This window comes from Oryctolagus cuniculus, chromosome 15 (genome assembly GCF_964237555.1).
Source record: "Oryctolagus cuniculus chromosome 15, mOryCun1.1, whole genome shotgun sequence".
Classification (NCBI taxonomy): Eukaryota; Metazoa; Chordata; class Mammalia; order Lagomorpha; family Leporidae; genus Oryctolagus; species Oryctolagus cuniculus.
Genome location: NC_091446.1, coordinates 17,307,960 through 17,315,035, shown reverse-complemented (window position 1 = coordinate 17,315,035; position 7,076 = coordinate 17,307,960). Strand labels below are relative to the sequence as shown.

The 7,076-nt window shown below is 48.4% G+C and overlaps 1 non-coding gene across 1 annotated transcript; it reads left to right on the top strand.

The window, feature by feature from the left end:
• Positions 1 to 1,493: 1,493 nt before the first annotated feature.
• LOC127484314 (U6 spliceosomal RNA) lies at positions 1,494 to 1,600 on the top strand. Its single transcript, XR_007911183.2, has one exon. It is a non-coding gene; the product is annotated as a U6 spliceosomal RNA (small nuclear RNA).
• The last annotated feature ends 5,476 nt before the right edge of the window (positions 1,601 to 7,076 follow it).

The following is a 7,076-nucleotide window of genomic DNA, read 5'->3' as shown; positions in this document are numbered from 1 at the left end:
CTTCAAGACACTAAGGCACAGAATATGAACTTGAAAAAATGACAATGATGACGATGATGGTGGTGAGTAGCTGTCATGTTTTAAGCCTTTACTATGTGGTAGACACTGTGCTATGTGCTTTCCATGTGTTATTGCATTGCATTCTTACAAAGTATGGGGTAAGATAGATGTTTATCGCCATTTCACAGGTAAGAAAACTGAGGGTTAGAAAAGTTGACATTTTGTTCAGTCATACAACTAGTAGGTGGCAGATCTGGACCAGCGTCTGTCGTCTTCTTTTTCTGTTCCTCCTGTCCTGTTTCAGATTATAAAATAATTCTGGCTCATTTCTGCCTACACAGACGCTTGTAGCTCACACCCTGTGTTCTTCTGTGTCTGTTTATCTGGAAGTTGTTTGTGTGGTATTGATGGTCCCTTGGGTCTGATTAGGCTTTCTTGGTCCTAGAAATCCTGTTTTCAGTTACTGCTGGCTATAGGGGGAAAGTTACAAAGGAAATGTGAGCGCGAGGATTCTTTTGACCAGAGTTTTGAGGCCTCCTGACAATCAGCTACCTCTCCACCCTGAAGACTCACGGACTAAGCACAGGGAGTGAGTGATGTGCACAAAAGTGCAAAGGCCAAGGCAAAACACAAAGGAAAGGAGGCCAAGGCGGGCACAGCCGAGAGGGTCCCGAGTGCGGCCCTACTCCCCAGCACCCTGCCCTGGTGACCAAGTTTTGCTCTCCTGAAGAGGAAGGGCTGGCTTCATGGGGGGACTTTAGAGCCATGCCTGGTAAGCCAGGCTGGGCCAGAGGTGAGTAACAGCTTCATATGCTAAAATAAAACAAAACAAAAATGCTGACGGGAGTCGCGGGGCATGGAGCAATTCTGGAATGAGCGTCTTCCTTCCTCTGAAGGACAGTGTCCACCAGGAAGTCTATACAGGAACATCTCTGCTGATGAAGCTCACGCAACACTTCCGTGCTCCATCCTGTGTGAAGTGGACGGCCCCGCTTGCATCCGCCGCACCTGTTCAACTACCTGGACCTGAGCAGCCGCTCAGTAACTGTGCATGGTTTAAGTAAAGAGCAGGGACTTCCATCTGGAAGGGGTTAAGCCTGGGAGATAACAGGACATCCAGAGGCTCACAGGAGTGAGCAGGTGGCATTGGCCAGGCCACGAATGAGACAGAGAGAGAAGTGAGAGGTCTCAGCTGGGTTGTCCAATTGTGGTCAACAGAAGAGTTGTGTAGGGACCGTAAGTCTAGAGAATGATGCCAGATTGTGAACCTGGGGTCAAAACAGAGAACAGGCCTGGGATATGCTTGTGTGTCAAGAAAGGGCCCAGGAGCGGAGGGCAGAACCTAGGCCTCGGCAAACAACACTCTGGGATTGATCCTGCCCCCTTACCCCTCATCCTATCTGCAACATAGAAACAATAACACTTTCTATTCTGGCCATCTATTGCTATGTCTCCAAGCAGCTCAGAACTTAGTGGTGTAAAACAGCAGCCATGTGCTCGCCTGGGCAGCACATATACTAAAATTGGAACGACACAAAGACGATTAGCATGGCCCCTGAGCAAGGATGACACGCAACTCCATGAAGCATTCCATATTTTTCTGCATGGGTGCAAATAGTTGAAATCTCTACTTAGTATGGAGTTGGCCTTCTGTAGATAAAGTCATTTAAAAATGAATCTTAATGGAAAATGGAGTGGGAGAGGGAGTAGGAGGTGGGATGGGAGTGGGGGTGGGAGGGTGAGAATAGGGGGAAGAAACACTATATCCCTAAAAGCTGTACATATGAAAATTTGTATTCATTAAATAAAAACCTTCAAAAAATGAATAAAACAGCAGCATTTTATTGTGTCTCACAATTCTGGTCAGGGCTTGGCTGGGTGGTTCTTCTGTTCCATGTGGCATCATGGAAGTCACTGGGGGGTGTGCAGCTGCTCTGGAAGGTGTGAGGTGGCATCACTCACAGGTCTTGAGCTCTAGCCAGGTAATTGGCACACTGGCTCAGCTGACACAGTCAGCACACCTATGCCAGGATGTCCCACCATGGTGGAACTCTTTATTAGATTAGTTGAACTTCTTGTGTTGCTTCAGGAAACAGGAAACAGCTTCCCCGCTTTTCATGGCCAGGGCTTCCACTATACTACATTGCTGAAAGAACAGCTGTCCCTCAGTGGTGTCCACAGGGGATTTGTTCCAGCATCTCTCCCTGCAGCCATGTGTAGCAAGGGAAAGTCTTCTGGGGGCCTCTCAAAACTTGCATTGTTAGTGAACAGGAACACGGGAGACGACGCAGTGCACTAACATGGAATTGTCAATGAAGGTTCTTGGTTTCCTGCAGCCACGGACACCAAAATGCTCAGATGCTCAAGTCCCCTGTATAGAATGCCAAAGTGTTTGCACATAGCCCACGTACATTCCTCTATACTTTTACCATCTCTGGATTACTTACAATACCTAATACAATGGAAATGCTATGCAAATCATTGTTATACTCTATTGTTTGGGGAATGATCATGAGAAAGAAGAAAGTCTGTACATGTTCAGTACAGACACAATATTTTTAAAAATATATTTTCAGGGCCAGTGTTGTGGCACAGCAGGTTAATTCTTTACCTGCAATGCAGGCATCCCACGTTGGAGTCCAGGTTCACGTCTCAGCTGTTCTTCCAGTCCAGCTCCCTGCTAATATTCTTAGGAAAGCAGCAGAGGACAGCCCAAGCGCTTGGGCCCCTGAGACCTATGTGGGAGACCCAGATGGAGTTCCAGACTCCTGGTCTTGGCCTAGTCCAGCCCTGGCTGTTGCAGCTATTTGGGGAGTGACCCAGTGGATGGAAGAACTCTCCCTTTCTCCATCTCTACCTCTGCCTTTTTTTTCTTAAAAGATTTTATTTGGCCGGCGCCACGGCTCACTAGGCTAATCCTCCGCCTAGCGGCGCCGGCACACCGGGTTCTAGTCCCGGTCGGGGCGCCGGATTCTGTCCCGGTTGCCCCTCTTCCAGGCCAGCCCTCTGCTGTGGCCAGGGAGTGCAGTGGAGGATGGCCCAGGTGCTTGGGCCCTGCACCCCATGGGAGACCAGGAAAAGCACCTGGCTCCTGGCTCCTGCCATCGGATCAGCGCGGTGCGCAGGCCGCAGTGCGCTGGCCGCAGCGGCCATTGGAGGGTGAACCAATGGCAAAGGAAGACCTTTCTCTCTGTCTCTCTCTCTCACTGTCCACTCTGCCTGTCAAAAAATAAAATAAAATAAATTAAAAAAAAGATTTTATTTATTTTTTTGAGAGGTAGAATTACATACGAGAGAAGGAGAGACACAGGGAAAGCTCCTCCATCCACTGGTTCACTCCCCAAGTGGCTGCAATGGTAAGAGCTGGGCCCATTCTTTTGGGTCTCCCATGTGGGTTCGGGGCCCAAGCATTTGGGCCATCTTGCACTGGGAAACCAGGGCATTAGTGAGGAGCTGGATGTGAAGAGGAGTAGCCAGGAAATGGACTTATGTCCATATGGGATACTGGTGCTGCAGGTGGGGGCTTACCCTACAATGCCACAGTACCGACCCCTCTCCCTCTGTCTTTGTCACTCTGCCTTTCAAATAAATAAAATGAATCTTTAAATCTTTATATATAGATTCTTGAATCTTCAGATGAGGTTGAATCTTCAGATGAGGAACCTGCAAATACTGAGCACCAGTTGTATACCTAAGACTACCTAGATGCAAGAGGAAGGGAGACAGACCCCAAGTCTTTACCGGAAAAGCAGTACAGAATTTGTAGCCATGTTGAAAACTGCAGCCCTTCCGCACGTGAAGATTCAATGGAAAGCATTTAGCACAGTTTCTGGCGTGCAGTAGGCACTTACAATGTTGGTGACTTTTCTCCATCTTATACTCTTGGGTAGAAGAATAAACCAAGTTTATGACCAGGGATTTCACAACAAGAAGGCTTGTATCAGTTAGGAAGCTTTAGTCACAAGTAACAGCAAACTAACATAAAGTGCCTTAAACAATGAACTCATTTATTACCTTACACAACAAGGAGGCTGGGGTTGGAATGATTCCAGAGTGGAGCATTTAGTTGCCCAATTGTATCGTCTCTCCATTTTTTCACCCTCAGCCTGTTAACTGACCCTCATAAGAAAGACTCCCTCATAGTCCCAGGCTGGCTGCTGCAGCTCTGAGAATCACATGAAACCAAGAACATTCATTGACAGTTCCATGGGAATGCACGGTGTAGGCTCCCATGTTCCTGTTCACGGGCAGTGCAAACTCTGGGAGGCCCCCAGAAGACCTCCCCTTGCTACACATTGGTCTATGGCCAAATCATTCACTGGGCAAGAATGAGACCACTATGATTGATTTAGAGCAAAGTTTTCACTCCTCCAGGCTTCCCGAAAAGCTCTGGTCACTTGGACCAGGTTAATACAATCCAGATCCCAGTAATGAGGGAAAAGGGAGAGAATGGCCACTGAGGAGAAAGGCGACAGCGACTTCCACAGTCCACACCGTGGTTCAGGCATCACATCCGTCCTCCTGCACATGGTCTGCCCATGTGGCAGGCACTGGTCAGGGTCCAGAGCCTGGGGATTCTCCTGGTGAGCATTAGAGGTCATTCCCTCGGAGGTCAGGTGAGAGGGAGAGCAGAGAACGAGGGGAAGAAGATGAAATACAGGAGCAGACATCTAAACCTGCGACATCTGGGCCACTGGTTGGATGAGGACCCGGAAAGGCAAAGGGACAGCCATTGCGGCAAAGAGCATGGCAGTTTCTCCAAAACTAGAGCTGCGTCCACCCTGTGATCCAGCGAGCCCACTTTGGCATATGCTCAGAGGAACGGAAATCAGTGTGCGCTGAAGTTATGTGCGCTTGCCTCCTTTTCGCAGCACTGTTCACAACAGGCAAGGACAGAGTCTCAACCCAAGTGTTCATCAACCGATGAATGCGTCACAACAATCTCGAACATCCACAAAGGAGCATTTTTGAAAACGCAGGCATTTCTATCATTTGTGACAGCATGGATGAACTTACAGGACATTGTGTTACGTGAAATAAGCCAGACATAAAAGGACAACTCTGTATGATCTCACTTAAGTGTGCAACTTAAAAAAAGTCAAACTCATAGATGTAGAAAATGGAATAATGGTTACCAGGGGCTGGAGCTGGGGGGCAGGTGTGGGTGGGGAGATGAGGGAGAGGAGGATGGGGACAGGGGAGACATTGATCAATGGGTACAGAGTTCCAGTTAGACAGGAAGAGAAAGTTCCGGTGTCCTGTTGCACAGCATGGTGACTTTAAATAGCTAATAAGATATAAATATTTTCACCACAAAGAAATAATAAATATTTGAGGTGCTAGATATGCTAATTAGACTAAACTGATCCTTCTACCATGCAAACATATATCAAAGCATCACATTGTGTCACACACACACACACACAAGTACTACTTGTCACTCACAAACAAAATACAACTTGAGAAGAAAGAAAAGGCAAAGGGACCAGATGCTAGCCAACCTTTCTTTCTTTCTTTTTTTAAAGATTTTTATTTATTTATTTATTTGACAGGTAGAGTTACAGACAGTGAGAGAGAGAGAGACAGAGAGAAAGGGCTCCCTTCCATTAGTTCACTCCCCAAGTGGCCGCCATGGCCGGAGCTATGCCAATCCAGAGCCAGGAGCCAGGTACTTCCTCCTGGTCTCCCATGCGGTTGTAGGGGCCCAAACACTTGGGCCATCCTCCACTGCCTTCCCGGGCCACAGCAGAGAGCTGGACTAGAAGAGGAGCAGCCAGGACTAGAACCCAGTGCCCATATGGGATGCCAGCACCGCAGGTGGAGGATTAACCTAGTGTGCCACCGCGCCGGCCTCCAACCTTTACTTTCAGCCATGATTTAAGTCTCCTGGACCAGGCCAGAACTGGGATTGGTAAGGAGGTCGAGTTGAACATGTAAGTAGGAGATGCTATCTCTACTTTGATCTAAGAGAGAGAGGGAAGAGACAGAAAGTTTGACTTTTCTGGCCCCATGCTTTACTGAAATCTGGGGACAGTAGCTTTTGAAGTCTTTCGGGAGTCCCAGAGCTGAAGTGGTAAGAGTCAACCCACTAGTCCCTGACCTGATTTCCCTTTGCTCCTAGAAAGACTCAACCCCGTAGCCAAGGCCTTGAGTATGATTGTGCAGGTGCTCCCTGGACAAGGCCACTTGGCTTCGGCCACGCGCTATGGTCTCTGTCCAGAGGGTGCCTCTTCTGGTGCCAACGAGCTTGCAGCCAGGTATGGATCCAGCCCTTGCTCTGTGTCCGTTTTCAGTTTGCAGCCTAGTCCTCCAAGGGTTCTGTGCTCTCTCCCACTGGCTTGCTCCTGCTTCCCCTACACACTGTTGTCTGCAGCTCCAGAACAAGCCACGCCAATATTCAGTGGCTTAAAATGATGATGACAATATTTGTTTTGCTCACAAGTCTGCAATTTGGGCAGCACTTGCCCCACTTGGCGTCTGCTGCAGTGGCTTCAAGGCTGTGGCTGGAATCCTCCGAGGACTCTGCCCTTCCCTGCCTGTTGTGCCATCCACCGAGGCTTTCCAGGAGGCTGTGAGGCCGCTCACAGCACAATGGCTGCATCCCAGGATCAGGTGGAAGATTTTTCAGACTGAGCCTGTACACACAGGCCCAGCTAGATTTAAGGGAAGGCGACATAGATCCTCCTCTCCCCAGCAATGAGGATAGCACAACGGGGTATCTCACAGTGATGCAGTCGGCGTTGGGAAATACAATCTGCCACACACACCTGCTTCCTCAGGCCACAGGGCCTTTGTACATTCTGTTTCTTCTGGCCAGGAACACTCCTCTCCCCCTAATAAAAACCTCCTCACCCCTCACATGTTAGCCGAGTCATCATTTCTTCCTTCCTGACCAGTTTTCTCTCCCTGACAAGTTAATGCTTTCTGATTCTTCATTAAAGCTTATCATTGTTATACTTTATATATCTGCGTGCACACACACACACATACACACATTTCTTGAGGGTGCTTCAAGAAATTCATGCAAAAATTGAATTACAGGGACCAGTGCTATGGCGTAGCGAGTAAAACTACTG